Here is a 16,725-nt window from a genome sequence, read left to right on the forward strand (position 1 = left end):
TACTTTAGAATTTAGGAACCTTCTTCACATATAGGTCTATGCTATCCTCTAGCAGATATATGGCATTTCAAGTATGTGAAGTTTTGTTTATTTTTGGTGTCTTAGATTCCTGGTGGTCTGTAGCATGTGCCCTCCGTTGCATTTTTTTTTAATTCTTTGTTTCCTTATCCAAATAATTTAACTACCATGCCTTCATTGTTGAATGGTAGCTTGCTAGTATTAAGTATTCTTGATGTGAAAAGCTTCTCCTACACTACTACTTCTGTAATAGAGTGTACATGGTGGTACTGACACTCTGTATAGAAGAATCATCCTACTAGTTTTGTTATGCCCACTAATCATCATGTCATGTACAAATACTTTTAATTCTTACTGCTTATTTTCCATATGACATTCATTTAAACACTTCTTAGCATGGTGTTTCACATTTATGATAAGCCACTACACAGACCCTTTTCAAGCTTAAAACCAACTTGCAGATACTCAAATTCAATTCCACACCTTCCCTGTGGCAACTAAACCTCTAGGTTACTTAAAAGTATTTTAGGACATTATCAAGAAGAGGCAATCAAAACCAAACTCTGCTTTGTTACAATGTATCTAATCTGAGTATTTATGCTGTGCTGCTCACCATAATATCTGAGCATTTTATAGATTCTAAAGTGTGAATACTAAAGGATCTGGGACTTTCTTTCCATTCCCTCGCATATCAACAATTATTGTAGAAGGCAAGATCAAAGTGGCTTCTACATGTCTGTGTGAAGGCAGTGAGGTTAATTTTGGTTCTGATCTCTTGGTGAGTGTTGCTATGTGGGCCAGTTGCAGAGAAAGCTGGCTCCCAGGCAGGCTTGAGATTTGATTGTTCCTGTTGGTTCAGTGAAAAATGTGTTACTTGAGGTCGTGACCTCAGAGTAAAGTGATCCCTTGGGTGGTTAGGGACAATTTCAAGGAGGGTTTTGATAAGTACCAAAACCTTAAGACTGCTCTGTATTCAGTGTTTTGGTTTTGGTAAGTGGGAGCTGTTGCTTTAAGGTTGGAAGCTTCCTAAGTACAGTACATCACAGTTCACTAAGGCTTGAGGGTCACACATCTGGATAGCTGTATTAAGTCAGAGTCTGAAAGGTGCTTCGCCTCCTTCCCAGCCAAAAGCAGCAGAGGACCTTTTTTCACAGCTGTATTTATTTGGGTATCCAGTAATAGCAAAAAGTCCAGGAAAACAGTTGCCTTCTGATTCTATCAATATAAGAATTGGGTGTCTGTTCTGGTAGTGGCATGCTCTTAAATTTAAATGTAAGGCAGGACAGCAGTAGTTATTGATATTATCAGATACAACAGAGAAATGCTGCCATATGAGAGAGGGTGCTTAAAGTCAAGAAAGAAAAGGAAGTCCTCCGTCCAAACAACAGACATCTCTTTTCCATGCCCTTGTCTAGAACGCCACTGGAAAGGATGCAGGATATTGGCAGCCTAATTGAATTGTTAAATAGTTTCTCATGAACTTCTTGATTAGCTTGTTTAGAAAAGGGGGTTAGATGCTGTGGTAATTTGCAAAGTTTTGTTCCCTTGTGAAGTTTTTTAAGTACTTACTGGATTGATTACTTCAAAGTACAGCTAGTAGGTTTCTCTCTTCAATGATCCTGGCTCTGGCTTGTGTTGTGTTGTGTTTTGGGGATTCTTTGTTGAAGAAATGGACTCTGAGATGGAGGTTATTGGGCTTGTGCTCAGGATGCAGTTCCTCTTCAGATGGACTATTCCGGATGCAGGTGAACTTTTCTGTAAAATAAATTTGATATTTAGTTGCTATAGAAAGTGCTGGTTTCTGGAATCAAGTGGAGACACCTCAGGATGACCAGGAGAAGAACAATTTGAAAATGTTCAATAGGGCATTATTTTAGCAGCTGCTGTGGTGGAGAAATACACTGTTGGCCACGAAAATCAGGTTCAGAGTCTGACTGTTTGTGTTTGTAGGCCTGTGACAATAAGAGAAGGAGTAGAATTTGCTGTATTTGTTCTGCTGATGCTCTCTGCCTGGGTGTAAGATTTTGAACTCATACCAAATTTCACTACAGCCTCTATTGCTTTAATCTCTATAGGTAGTTTTGCCAGTTTTGGTTTTGTCCTATTTTGTCCTATTCAACTCTAAATTTGGTGTTCTCAGTAGTTTTGATGATGATTGAATTTACTCCAGAGAAACAGCTGGCAAAGAAAAACATGAAGCAGTCACACAAACTACAGAAATTTTAAGTCAATTTTGGTTTAAAAAAAAAGGGCTCTGAAAAACCTTGTGTGTGCCTGGATCTTCAATACAGTTTGCAGAAGACAATTGTTGCATAAAAGCCTGACAGATGCTTTATCTCTGACAGAAGCATATCTGCTGATTGCTTGGAGGTGCTTCAGTGGCCACTGTTTGAGAACCATTGCTTTAGCATATTAATACTCATTTCAGAACAGTTCCCTTTTTCTGTCTTTGTATTATGTTGGTAATATGTGGCAGGATTTGGGGATTTTTTGGTTTGGTTTGGTTTTCTTTGAGTTTGTCATGAGAGAGATTTTGCTCATCTAAATCCTGCTCATTAACCTTGCTAGTTTTGAATCCAGAAGGTCTTTTGTCTGCTTAACACATCCAGTCATCTTGTTGCAGAAGGTATTCCAATGCTCTGTGAATCTAAAAATCTTCATCTCCCCACTGTTAGTGGAAATTAGTGGAGCTATCATTCGGTCTGTAATTAACGATCATCTGTCCAGTTTTGCATTGTATGTCTGTTTCTTCGCTTTCACTGAGCATAAAAGTTTCTTTAAGAAGATTACTGACCTACATCAATCCCATCATTTGTTCTACTTCATGTCCTCAATATTTATATTAAATACTTTCCTCAAGCATAACTTATTTTCATATAGATTATTGTCCAAGGGAGTTGCACAGCACGTGCTTCAGGCCATCTGACATGAGAAATTTTCTTGCTTAAACCGTCTATCCACATGTTACCATTGGTCTTCTCTGTGTGTATGGAGCAGTATTGAAGTGATTGTTGCTGAAACAGTTATGCACAACCTGTCCTCTGTGGCATATAAGAGCTCTTTCTTCTGCAGCAGCATTTTTACTACTAAGCTTCTCAGGTTTGTGTTTTGTCTTGATTTTTGAAAACTGTTTGGGGGGTTGTCTTTCCTAAGTGCGTTTGAGACTTAAAAGTATGACTTTCTTGCTATTTAATAGAATAAACACAAGCACACACCCCTTGCAATTTCTGCTTTGATGACACCTCCTTAATACTTCCATTATGGAGATAAGTCTATTTGAATTCCTGTTCTATCTCTAGTAACTGAATAGCTGCAGCAATATACTTACTCTCTTCTGGCTTTGCTAATGTTGATTATCCAGTTTCAGCTTGGTACATTGTATTTGACATAGCAGAAATGGTGGTACTTCACCAGTTGCCTTTGTATCAAGTAAGTATGCTGTTTCGAGGCTGGATTTCTCTCTTACTCTATAACTTCTAGTATTCTTCTGTGACTGTCCTTTGCGGTCAATTTGGTAACTGTGGCTGATGATGTAAAGGTTTTGTTGTGCAGTGCTGCCAACAGTCTGGAAAATGTGCGTTCTCTCTTTTTTTGGTATCTCTCTCTTGTTAGTGGAGAAAATCTTTTCCATTATGCTGCATTGCTTAGGTGAGCAGACTACTTTTTATCTTGTCTTTGAACAATCTTTAGGAAACACTTCTTACGTAATATAGCATATGTAGAAAATCTGTCAATATTTTCTGCTTCTTACAGCTCCATGGTTCCCAAACTACTGTGGCCCTGACATAAATTAATATATGAGAATTGCCTTAGTGGAGTGGTTCTCCACTCATCCTCCTAATACGCTTTATGTTGGGATACGGGGTGAGTCTGAGAATCAGGCCAATGGTTTAAAAATTTTTTTTTAAATTTTCATTAAAATTCAACCTTCATTATACCATGACTGTAGATGTGAAATGAAAACTTGGCACCAACTTCTCATGTCTGTGTGTAGAAGCCCAGCATGTATTTCTACCAAAATGTTTCACAACTTCCCCAGCAAATCACAAATGCCATTAATTAAGAGTGCTTTTCCTTTTCTACTGCCACTATCTGAAAAACATGCATTTAAAAAAATTATTTTGCGACTTCTGTACTTGGACACCAAAGGGTTAAAACATTTGAAGTTTAGTATTTTAAACATTTTGCTTTAGAAACTTTAGTCTAGTATACTGATGTCTGTAGGAAAAGATTTTTCTCACTGTGGGCATATTAGTGTTCTGATCCTTTTTTAATCCTTGTATCTGCTAACTTTTGTATAGGTATAGTACTAATTCATTTGAGATACAGCATATTAAATTTAAAGTATCTGAAGCCATGAGTTGACCAGTAGTTTTTAGCCCATACTATTTAAATTTCATGAAAGAACTTGACAATTAAAATGGCTTCAGGATGAAAGTAATAATGTTTGAAAGCCATAAAGGCTCAGTGTCTCGTTATTGAGGTGGTCACATGGTGATGGCTTAAACACAATGACTAATGTGCTACAGCACTCTATGTATGTTAATGTAACTTTTAATCTTAATGTTGCCTGCAAATATGTGATCCCTTATGATATAAGTTTCCTGTTTATGCACCATTGCCCGTTTAAATCAAACAGAAGATTCTGAAACTGTAAAAACTACACATGTCAATGTTTTACAGCTACGTAATTCGAATTGACTTGATTTTTTCAAGTAATCCTAGAAAGGGGGAGCATTCCATATAGAAACTGCTGAAACTGCCACAGGTGCTTCTCCGAAAACCTTACAGTTGTGGCATTGAATGTTCAGTATCGCTTCCTTTCTGCACACAAGGCATACTGTTGAGGTATTTGTTGCGGTGATTGGTTTTAATGCTAATCTAGGAATTCAGATATAGAATCTATAGATTTGCATGCTTTTGCTTACCCTAATTTACAATATCTACATTTTTATTTGTAAACTAACAATAAGTAAATTGAGATCAGTATTTTTAACAGAAGTATTACATTGATATACAAAAACTGTGCTTTATTTTCCTAGATTGTCACATGGCATTAATAAAGAATTCAATGAGCTGTAGGTGATGTGATGATCGCTCTTTAAAATGATAGTTTCAGGGAATTTTATATATATTTTATATATATATTTTATATATATAGAAAAAAAGTTGGATGATTTTTTTGTAGCAAACGCTGTATTTTCCAAAGCATGTGACATTATAAGTGGAAGATTTCTTGAGGTACATCTTTTAAGACTTCTTACAACTATTAAACTCGCTCTTTCTCCTGAGACAGGAAAAATCTGATCACTTGCAGGAAAGAACTTGATCACAGTTTTCTTTTTAGTAAATTCAGTTGCTCTTCAAAAAGTAGAGGCTTTTACTGTGTCTGTCCTTCTTATAAATCTTTTAAGAATAAATTTTATAAACTGTATTGAAAGATTATTCTTTATAATAATTACAAGAAATGTAGTTAGCCTAAAATTCTTAAAATTTAGCAGATATCTCTTTTGCACTCCAATTCTTTTAACTCTCTTTATACTAAAAGGAAGTAACTTGCAAAGCATGTGTAGGGGTTATTTGCATAATGTGGATTGTATTTTATTATAGAAAATTTTTTAGAGAAAAAATTAATTAGAAATAGGGAACAGAAGAAGCATCATGCTACCTTATGATTCCTGGATTGAAAGCTGACCTCAGGCTTCCACACTCAGTTCCCATTTGGTTAATGAACATACCTTTATTGACTTTAATGACCTGATCCAATTCCCATTCATCAGCATTATCTGGGAGCATTGCAGAAGTGATACCTTTTATTCTAGGTTGTATGCTGCATCATTGTCCCTTTAATAGGTCTCAAATGAATTGTGGCTCTAGAACAGTTGCCAAGATGATGTTGCTTAAGGGAGGAAAATAGAAACTCAGAACAAATGATGAGTGAAAATCACAAACCTTTTTCATACCAAGAGTAGTTATAGTTCTTCAAGTGCTTGCTCATGTTGATTTCAAGTAGCTGTGTGCCCAGTTGCGAGAAGGTTTTTCCCCTAGTGATACCGATCAGGTTGGCTCTGAAGCCCCCTTGAGTTGCGCCTTCATGGCACCATATATTTGGCCCTGCCAACCCCCTACCTCTTCACTTCCTTTTTAGCACTTGTGATGGTTGCTGGAACATCAATCTTCTCTTTCTCTGCAAATGTCTTCCTAGTGATTGTTTGAACTGATACCTGTAAATAGTCATAGTTTGTTAGTTTATAGTTAGTTTAGTTAGATAGGACCCAGGTTATTGGGGTCACGTTCCCATCCCTGGGGCTGGGGGGTATGTCTCGTTCCCCAGCTTTAAACCATGCAGGGCTTGCAAAAAGCCAATGCCCAGGAGCGATTCCCCATACCACTTGTCTAAAGTGTCTTGGGGAGACCCATCAGAGAGCTCTCTATAAGATCTGTAGGGAATTCTGCCCTAGGACAAAGAAGGAGAGGGGTCCGAGATTGAAGCTCATCCTAATGGAGGCTGCTCTCTGGCCACGCTCAGCACAGAGCCACAACCTAGTACATCAACTTTGGTGCGGAATACACTGGCATCTGTAAGAGAGATGGCATGAAGGAAAAACTGTGTCTAGAGACCCTCGGCACCATCACAGATCACCAGCATAGATGGACACCTCACAGATGTGCCACCACTCACAATCCCCTGTACCGCATAAGAAGCAGAGGAAGACAGACAGGGCACTTACCGATGCCCAAAAAACAGGATGTATGGGCTAGAGCGGAGTGCACTCAAGGGCCATACCCTCGGCTGTGGTATCGTTGACTCTGGTCCCAGGAAGGGGTGACTTTAGACTCCCCCGCCAAGGGAGACCCGCGAGAAGGGCCTATAGCTCCTCTCCACGCCAGGGATTTGTGAAACAGCCACAGAGTTGATAGAGAGCACGGCACTGCCATCCCCTCCCAGGCGCAAGCGTGCTCCAGACCACCAGTGCCAAAAAAAGTACAGGGTGCCATCCAGGGGAAAGCTGGCTATGATACTGCCGTCTCTTCAGTGCTGTCGGGATCCACACTGTCCTGGTCCCCGCGAAGCAAGTTGTCAGTCTTTGACTCTCTAAAGCGGAGTCCCAGAGGGCAGCACCAGAGGATTGAGGCTGGTCAGCCCTTCCCCATGTCTTGGCCACCGCATTGGCAAATGCCAGCTCAGTGGCCTTTTTGGATTCCACCAGGCTCAAGGGTCACTCTTGCTCGCCTCCGGGAGCAGACATCACCCGCCTCAATCGAGTGACGTGCTACTGCATGGTACTGGAACCAGCACTGAGCACAACGCCTGAGCATGATGCCAGAACCGGCACCGAGCACGCTAGAACAGTGCTGTGGGACCCTCTGGGAGCAGAAGATCAAGAAACTGCCCCAATCAGAGCATGATCATCTTCATCCCCAGATGAAGCAGTAGCGGGGTCCTCAGTGGACCCAATTGCAGATGACAGCAGGGCTCATCAAGCGCTCTTGAGAAGGGTGGTGCAGAATTTGGGGCTCCAGATTGAGGAGGTCTCTGACAACACAGGTCCTATGGTAGATATTCTAGCCCATGTGGGCCTGTCCAAGGTAGCACTGCCACTGATAAAGACCATTCATGAGGCAACAGAGTCACTGTGGCAGACTCCTGCTTCTCTGCTTCCAACTGCAAAGAGGGTAGAGAGAAAATATTTTGTATCCTCCAAGGACCACGAATACCTGTATACTCCTCCCCCACCACAGTCGCTCGTAATTTCAGCAGCCAATGAGCATGAGAAGCAAGGTCAGCAAGGCCCCACGCCAAAGGCAAAGGATACTAAAAAATTGGACCTCATCAGTAGAAAGGTGTATTCTACTGGGGGCTCCAATTCCGTATCATAAACCAGCAAGCAGTTTTGAGTAGATACAATTTTAACTCTTGGGGGTCTATGTCAAATTTTTCTGAGTTTATACCATCAGATTCCAGGACTGAGTTCATAGACCTAATAGAGGAAGGCAAGGAAGTTGCAAAGGCCTCGCTTCAGGTGGCGCTGGACATAGTGCAAGCTGCAGCTCACACTGTGTCATCGTGTTAACAATGCATTGGAGCTCATGGCTAGAAGCTTCTGGCCTCCCGTACAATGTCCGGTGCTGTTTTCCGAGCAGATGGACTCGAAACTTCACAGCCTTAAGACTCTCAGGCTATTTTAAAGTCCTTAGACTTCCACACTCCAGCGCCACAGAGGAGGCATTTCAGACCTCGCCTTCTACCTCAATTCTACCAATCCCAATCCAGACAGGAGTATAACCATAAAAGGGGCAGGAACTACAGGAGGAGACCCTTTCAGCCTTCTACCAGCCAAGGCCCTGAACCAGGGAGGCAATCCTTCAGTTCCAAACAGAACTTTTGAGGGTGCGCCCGAAGGTGGCATACCAATTCAGGACTCAAATCCTTCACCCCTATTCTTTTCAGACTAGCTATTCTACTTCTACCATGTCACGTCGAATCACTGCGTGCTACATATGGTAGAACCTTCACGGTAGTGCTCCCTTCAGTTCAGTTCCCCTCCCTGTCCCTCTTCAGAGACCCTTCTCACAAGCAACTTCTAATCCAAGAAGTGCAGATGCTCCTAAAGATAGGCACAGTGGAGGAGGTTCCTCAGGAGCTAAGAGGCAAAGGGTTCTACTCTCACTACTTCCTAATCCCAAAAGCCAAAGACAGTCTCAAACCCATTCTGGACCTACGAAACCTCAACAGATTCATGAAGAAGTTGAGGTTCTGCAAGGTCTCTTTGGCTTCCAGTATCATCACAGAGAATCTCTTCATAGATCACATCGTGTGTCAGGACAGGTTATGACTTGGCAAAGACACCAGCCCCAGTGCTGACAGCTCATTCCACAAGGGTGCAGGCATCCTTGGCAGCATTCTTCGCTCAGATCCTGATCCAAGACATTTATAGAGCCATGACGTGGTGGTCTATTCACACCTTTGTGGCACACTGTGGCACAGCAAGTCAGAGATGATGCTGCGTTTGGTAGAGCGGTAGTGCAATCCATAGGTCATTAAACTCTGACCCCTCTTCCTGTGGATCTGCTTGAGAAACACCTACTTGGAATTGACATGAGCAAGCACTGGGGAAAAAAAAAAGCAATTACTAACCTTCTGTAACCGATGTGTTGTTCATGTCCATTCCAAGACCCACCCACCTATTCCTCTGTTGGAGCCAGCTGGCAGGAAGGAACTGAAGAGGTGGGGGGGGGGGGACGACACGGACTGTTAGCAGGGCCATGAAGGCGTGACTCCAGGGGGTTCCATAGCTGACCCTACGGATAACACTAGGGAAAAAACTTCTGGCGACTGTACACACAGCATGCACACACCTACTTGGAATGGACATGAGCAATGCATCTCGAAGAACGGCAGTTATGAAACGTTAGTAACTGTTTTTTCTGAAGATCCAACCTGTAGACACTTTGTTACATGAAGCAAATGGATCAGGTGAAAGAGAAGAAGTCCATTGCTGAATGTTTTCCTTTTCTCTTCAGGAGAAAGTATACAAATATATTTCTCGAAAGTCAGAGGGTTTAAATGTTTAAATTAAAAAACATGCAGAGTTTATGTATAAAACTTTTATACATTGCCAAATAGTTCAAGAAGTGTAAAATGTAAACAGGCAAACATTAGTTATCCAGTTTTATTCATAGTTAGACTATACCGCTCATGGAATTAAATTTCTTGTTTCTTATATTTTTTATATAACCTCTTTATAAGATTTCTCTCTCCCCGGTATTCTTACACTCCAAAGCAAAATGGAAGTATCTGTCTCTACATTAATCCAAGAATCGTGGAATAAAGTCTTTGGGGAAATCAGTGTCCTACTTGAAACACTTCCAATAGAAAGAAGCTAATTCCTGAAACAGATGAGATGCTTTTGAATTGATGCCAGGCATAGCTGTTCTCTAAATGCGGAGTGAATTGACCGGATCATTAAAGATCCACACTCAACCCCATCTAATGTTAACTAAAAGTTCCTTGTCATATTTGCCAATTCAGCTGTTTCTCTCAGTAGGGTAGGTGTGTCAAAAAGGAGTCAGAATTTTCAGAGCTGCCTTTTTAGTTCAGTTTCCATTCTGCTCCTAAAGATGGACTGAGTTCTTCAGAGAAGTCCTCCATTTCTTGTACAGAAAAAAAAGTTGTGTGGATTTTTGTTTTTTAGAGAGGTTTTTTGTGACTAATTAGGCCAGTCTTGGAAAGTTCTTACCTAAAGCAAGTAAACATTTTGATAGGCAACTTAATAAAGATTTTTTTCTCATACATAATACAGTAAAAGGTTGATTATAACTTGTGACTGGACTGGTTAACTTATAGTAGTTTTTCAGGGCTAAATTAGTCCCAATTTTTCTGCTTGACTTTCCATACCCCTTCCCCCCCGCCCTCCACTGCTGGTTACTTCATGTTTGGATCCCTTCTAAAGAAGGTATTACTTTTGTGTTTTCTCATCGTTCCCAAAAATTTCTTGGGTAACTAATTTATCTGAAGGGAAGGCATGTCTTTGTCTACAAGCCCAAGTTCGTTGACTCATAAAAATATAGTACTGGAAAGGACGTTGAGAGGTTATTTAGTCCAGCCTCCTGCACTGAGGCAGCACCAAGTAAATCTGAACTTTCCCTGACAGATGTTTGTCTAACCCAGTGGTTCTCAACCCACAGCCCAATCAGCACACAGCTGTGGCCCATGTGACATCCTCAGGGTAGTATAGGTAGTATATAGTGTGGATGCAGCCCACATAATACACCGAGAGCTGTATATGAGGCTTACAATGGCAGATAGGTAAAGAAACACTGGTCTAACCTGTTCTTAGAAACCTTCAATGACAGGGATTCCCCAACCTCCCTTGCAAGTCTATTCCAGTGCTTAACTATCCTTGTATTTAGAAAGTTTTTCCTAATATCTAACTTAAATCTCCCTTGCTGCAGATTAAAACCCATTACTACTTTTTCCACATTCAGTGGGCATGGAGAACAATTGATCATTGGCTTTTTATAGCAGCCTTAAAATATTTGAAGCTGGTTATCAGGTCCCCCCTCAGTCTTCTTTAGTTCAAACTAAACATGCCCAGTTTTCTTAGCCTGCCCTATGTGGAAAGGCTTTTTAACCTTTTATCATTTTTTTGCTCTCCTATGAACTCTCTCCAGTTTGTCCACATTTTTCCTAAAGTGTGACTCCTGCAACTGAACACAGTACTTCAGCTGAGTAGAGGAGGACATTTACCTCCCACGTCTTACATATGACACTCCTGTTAATAATATTAGCTCCCCTCCAACTTTATTACATTGTTGACTCTGACTCAATTTGTGATCCATTATAACCTCCAGATCTTTTTCAGTAGTACTACTGTCTAGCCAGGTATTCCCCACTTTGAAGCTGAGCCTTTGATTTTTTGTTTGTTCTTCCTAAGCATAGTGCTTTGTACTTGTCTTTATTGAATTTCATCTGATTGATTTCACGCCAGTTCTCCAATTTGTCAAGATCATTTTAAATTCTAATCCTGGACTCTATAAAGTGCTTGCAACCCTTCCCAGCTTGGTGTCACCCGCAGATTTTATAAGCATGCTCTCCATTCTATTATCCAAGTCATTAATGAAGTTATCAAGTAGTACTGGACCCAGGATAGACCCCACTAGATACATCTTTCCAGTCTGACAGTGAACTATTGAGAACTACTCTGAGTACAATCTTTCAAACAGTTGTGCACCCACTTTATAATAATTTCATCTAGACCAAATTTCTCTAGTTTGTTTATAAAACTGTCATGTGGGATTGTGTCAAAAGTCATACTAAAACCAAGAAATCATATCTATAGCTACCCTCCATCCGCTAGGCCAGTAGTCTTGTCAGAAGGAAATTGGGTTGATTTGGTATGATTTGTTCTTGACAAATCCATGTTGACCATTACTTATCCTTTTATCTTCTAGATGCTTAAAAATGCATGTTTAATTATTTGTTCCAGTATTTTTCCAGGTACTGAAATTAGTCTGACTGGTCTATAATTCCTCACATTCCCTTTATTCACCTTTTTAAAGACAGGCACTATGTTTGCCCTTTTCCAGTCGCCTGGAATCTCACTCACCTATCTTCCATGAGCTCTCAGAGGTCCTATTTGGCTTATGTGCCTTCCTTCTTGTTGCTAATATTCATTGTGTTGAGTGTCTGGTCACCATTAAATCTTTTTAGCAAAGAATGAAGCAAAATTAAACAGCTTAGCCTTCTTGATGTCATCTATTGTTAGCTCTCTTTCCCTGCCAAGTATTGGACTTACACTTTCCTTTGTTTCTCTCTTGGTCCTAACTTACTTATAGAACTTCTTCTTATTGCCTTTTATGTCCCTTGCTGGATGTGACTCTTTTTATGCCCGTACATGCTTGCTTATTCTTTTTTACTCCTCCTTAGCAATTTGTCCATGTTTCCACTTTTTGTAGGATTCTTTTGATTTTTCAGGTCATTTAAAGAGTTCTTGATTGGAACCATATTAGCCTGTTACTATTCTTCCTGTCTTTTCTTCACATCAGGATAGTTACTGTTGTGCTTCTAATATTGTCTCTTTGAAAAACCTCAACTCTCCTGAACTTTTTTCCCCTTAGATATTCTTTCCATGGGACCTAGCCTACCAGTTCTTCAAGTTTTAATCTACTTTTTATTTTTTTTTTGTCAATTGTCCTCATTCTACTGCTGGCACTCTTTCTTTTCCTTAGAATCGTGAAATCTAGCATTTCATGATCACTTTTGCCCAAATTGCCTTCCAACTTCAGATTTGCAATTAATACCTTACTGTTAATCTGAATCAACTCTAAAGAGCTGTCCCTCTGGTTGGTTACTTCATCTGAAACAAGAAGTTGTCCCCAATATATTCTGAGAACTTATTGGGCCATTGTGTTTTGCTGTATTACTTTTGCGACAGGTATCAAGTGGATAAAGTCCCCTCTTATTACCAGGTCTTGTGTTTTTGGATATATCTGTTTGTTCTAGCAATCTAGTTCATCCTCTAAACAGCCTTTTGTGAGATTTTTCCGACTGGGTTCTATATTCTGTGTCGTAAAATTGCAAGTACAGCAGTCCGATCTGCTGCTAGCGATTAGCATCTACACAGTGGCAGCGTGTCTTTAATCAGTGTCTTTTGGGCTCTTTTGAAAGAGGCATTAGAGCCCAAGATTCAGGCCTATTAGGGCTTGGTCAAAGCCATGTCTGAAATTTCGTTTTAGAGTTCTGTAATGTTCTAAAAATTTGGGGTGGTAGATTAAGGGAAGCATGAAGTCCAAGAACTCCCTTCCCTGTTGCCCAGAGATTGGCATATATTCTTAAATTTCTTTGCCCTTCAGGGTTTGACCCATGAAAGTATTTTAGAATCTGCATCATTTATAAAAGACTTACTGCTTTTTCAAGCAATTATGGAAGAAAGTGTGAAGTATTCTCTTCATCAGTCAACCAAGCACCTCTGATTGCACTAGGGCTGAGAATCTGACTCACTTTAGAGAAATAATCTTCCTTGTATTCATTAGTACTAGCTTTGGTAAGTCTTCAACTTAGAAACAGTAGCCTCTTTTCTGTTTTTCAGTGAACCAAGACATAGTCACATTCCACAGTCTTGAATTTGCCTTCTATTTCCCAGCCACCTGTACTAATCCAGAAATTGATACAGGTTATTTAGTTACCGTTCAGTGGTAAGAGGCACAGTCCACCTCACTTAATAGTTACAGAAGTATTCAACTTGCCACTCCCCCCCTTTTTTCCCTTCATGTTAGGAGGCTTAGAACTCAGATCTACCCGTATCTGGAAATGTCTTCTGGAGATTTAAATTAGGAGCTCAGATCATAATGACTTAAGGACCAAGTTGTAGCCAGTCCCTTGGACACACAGTGTAAGGAATGGGAAACATACGGTGCAATGAGTTACTTTTGTCCCTCTGCAGAAGTTGGCTATAGTTGCAGTGTTAGTTACTAACATCTCTGAACATCTGCAGCACCACTGGCTAGCCACAGAGGGGAATACATGCTGCAGCCCCTGAAGTTGTGTAATAATGGATGTGCTTGCTGCTAAGGTAGTGCAGACCAGGTCGGCACCAGCCCCCATCCAGGCCAGTGCTTTTAACGCAGTGGTTCTCAACCCATCGCCTGCAGGTCACTTGCGGCCCAATTAGCACACAACTGTGGCCCATGTGACATCCTCAGAGCAATATAGGTAGTATATATATTGTGTGGATGCATCCCACATAACAGATAGAGAGCTGCATATGCAGTCCATAATGGTAAATAGGTTGAGAACCACTGTTTTAAACGCACACTGGAACTCTTAGTTTTTTAATATATAGTGATGCTCTGACTCAGGGCCTTTAGAAGACTGTGAGAATATTGCAATTCACTCTGTACCCAGATTCCTTTCACTGATGGGTGGCATCAGTTTTCCATTGGTCTTTTCCATGACATTACTTGGAAAACTGACTTGGTTGGTTGATGAAGGTTAATTTTGCATCCGTAAGGTGTGTGACCTGTATCCAAACCTGTAATTATATAATCCCTATGTTTCTTTTCTTTCTGTTCCATGCAGATTGCTAGTTGAGCATTTGCAGTCTTTCCATCAATTTGTTTCTATTAGGATTTCATAGTGCTGTGGCCTCTTTATTTGTTGTTTTTTGCTTGTGTCAACAAATTTCCCTTCTAGATAGGGGATTAGGAAAAGATAGCCAAATTTGGTAGGCCCGTTTAGGTTTATTTTGACTAGACTTTCTTATTCTTTGATGGCCTCTCTTGGATTCTTGGAACTCTCTCTGTCAATTCCACTTTGTGTCATCTTCTTTCTTCCCATTACTAGCCTCTTGAAGTAGCAAATTCCCATTTTCCTTATTTAGTTAAGATCTAACTTAACATTCTCAACCTTTTTGCAAGATGTATTTATGAGCTCTTTGGCGCAGCAACCATGTTTTTGTTATGTATTTTTGTACAGTATCTAGCATATCGGGGCCTGTGGGTGCTACTGCAATACTACTAGTAGTAGTCTGATAGCTCTTCCATAGAAGGCAAAGAGTTTGGACCTTCATATTAGGGAGAAACCATTCTTTAAAAAAAATTCTGACTAGTTCTGTTTTCGCCTTCCCACCTGCCACGTTAGGAAATGCTGATGTAGCTCTTCTTAGCATTTTACCCTCCTTTCTTCACTGGTTAGAGCAGTGAAATAGCTCAATAATACTTCTATATGTCAACATTTATCATTGGTATCTGATATATCACTTATTGAAATGAATAGGGCAATCCACATCTCAGAGATGTTGTTTGAAGGTGGCTGCAAACCCATGCAGATGTCCTTGTATTGGTTACATTTGCACCATGTTAAAAGGTTTTCTTCACAGCCATAACAACTAGATTCCCTCTGCCGAACCCCCCCCCCCCTTTTTTTTTTTTTTTTTTTTTTTTTTAATAAAAGCTTAGATTCAGGAGGAAATTTAACAGTCCATCATTTATCTAGTCCTCTGCACACGTGCTCTCTTCCCCTTTCTAGTGAGGCTGGGAAATATGACCCACACTTTAGAAGACACTAACTTACTAACTGGACATGGGTTTCACTTTATCCTGAGCTGGTCAGAGGGAGCTATTGACTTTTGTTCAACAAAAAATATGTTCCTGAAACCTGCATTGTTTGAAGTCTTTCTAATCTTGGGTTTTCTATAGCCCCTATTACATAATATCTGTGCTGCTCAGGTAAATTAGCACAAGTAAGGTTCAAAGTGGATGGTTTGAGTATTATGGTGGAGAAGATGACCTTGATTTCCTTAGTTCAGTGGTATTTCTGGTTGTAGAGAGCAAAGGAAATGAACCAAACTCTGTGCCATCTTCTCTGCCCATCCTTAAAAGTTTTTTTTGAAGCATAGCTATATCCTTCCTGTTAAGGAATTGGTCTAGGTATAATGTTAGTTCTGCTTGTAAAGATTTTTTTACCTCCTTTCTTATCTGTGTGGCAAGCAAACCACAATCTTTTAGGAAACAATCCTAGTTCATAACCTTTCAAATTCCTTAGTCCAGTCTGTGTCAAGGTTTAGGGCTTCCTATTTGGGTCTAATCAGCTGTCCTTTGCAGGTCTTGCTGATTTATTCCTACACCATGCTTGTTAATAGTGAAATAGTAGTTCTGACTAAATTGAAAAGGATATTATTCTATCTGTATATTGCATTGTTATAATTTAGATCCTGTCTATAACTTGCTCAGTTCCTCTGTTTTCATGTATGTGGCAAGAGCAGTTTATTACACTTCAGGGCAACTTCTAGAGGGCCAGTTCAATGGATTAGCTATATTAATCTCCTAAATTATCACTCCTGTTGGTCCCTCTGCTTATTTTCAGGAATTTAAAGTAATAAGCTTCTTATCCAGACTACTAAATCTGAGAAGTAAAGACTCAGTTTTCTGACTGGCTAGTTTTGTTTCCTGGTGTATCTAGTTAAGAAAGATTCATTAGCATCTTCTCTTCCTCCCTCTAATACTGCTGCTGCCAACCCCCTTTGTCTACACTTTTGTTACAGTATTTTCTTATTACGCTTTAATGTTCATATTTCTAAAGACAAGCTTACTGTTGGTTGTCAGACCATTCATATAAATACGTATCAGCAGGAAGGAGCACAGGAAGAGCTCTCTCAATTGAAACTTGCATCTATAACTATTGGTGTCCTATCTGGCTTCACTTAA

General features: G+C 40.1%; 1 protein-coding gene across 2 annotated transcripts in view; it reads left to right on the forward strand.

Moving 5' to 3' along the window:
* Positions 1-16,725, forward strand: part of ANKRD10 (ankyrin repeat domain 10) — a 51,755-nt gene that overhangs the window by 21,983 nt on the left and 13,047 nt on the right. The gene's annotated exons all lie outside the window — the stretch shown is intronic.

This window comes from Emydura macquarii, unplaced genomic scaffold (genome assembly GCF_026122565.2).
Source record: "Emydura macquarii macquarii isolate MOO-44397 ecotype Brisbane River unplaced genomic scaffold, CSIRO-AGI_Emac_v2 contig_2531, whole genome shotgun sequence".
In the NCBI taxonomy this organism is placed as follows: Eukaryota; Metazoa; Chordata; order Testudines; family Chelidae; genus Emydura; species Emydura macquarii.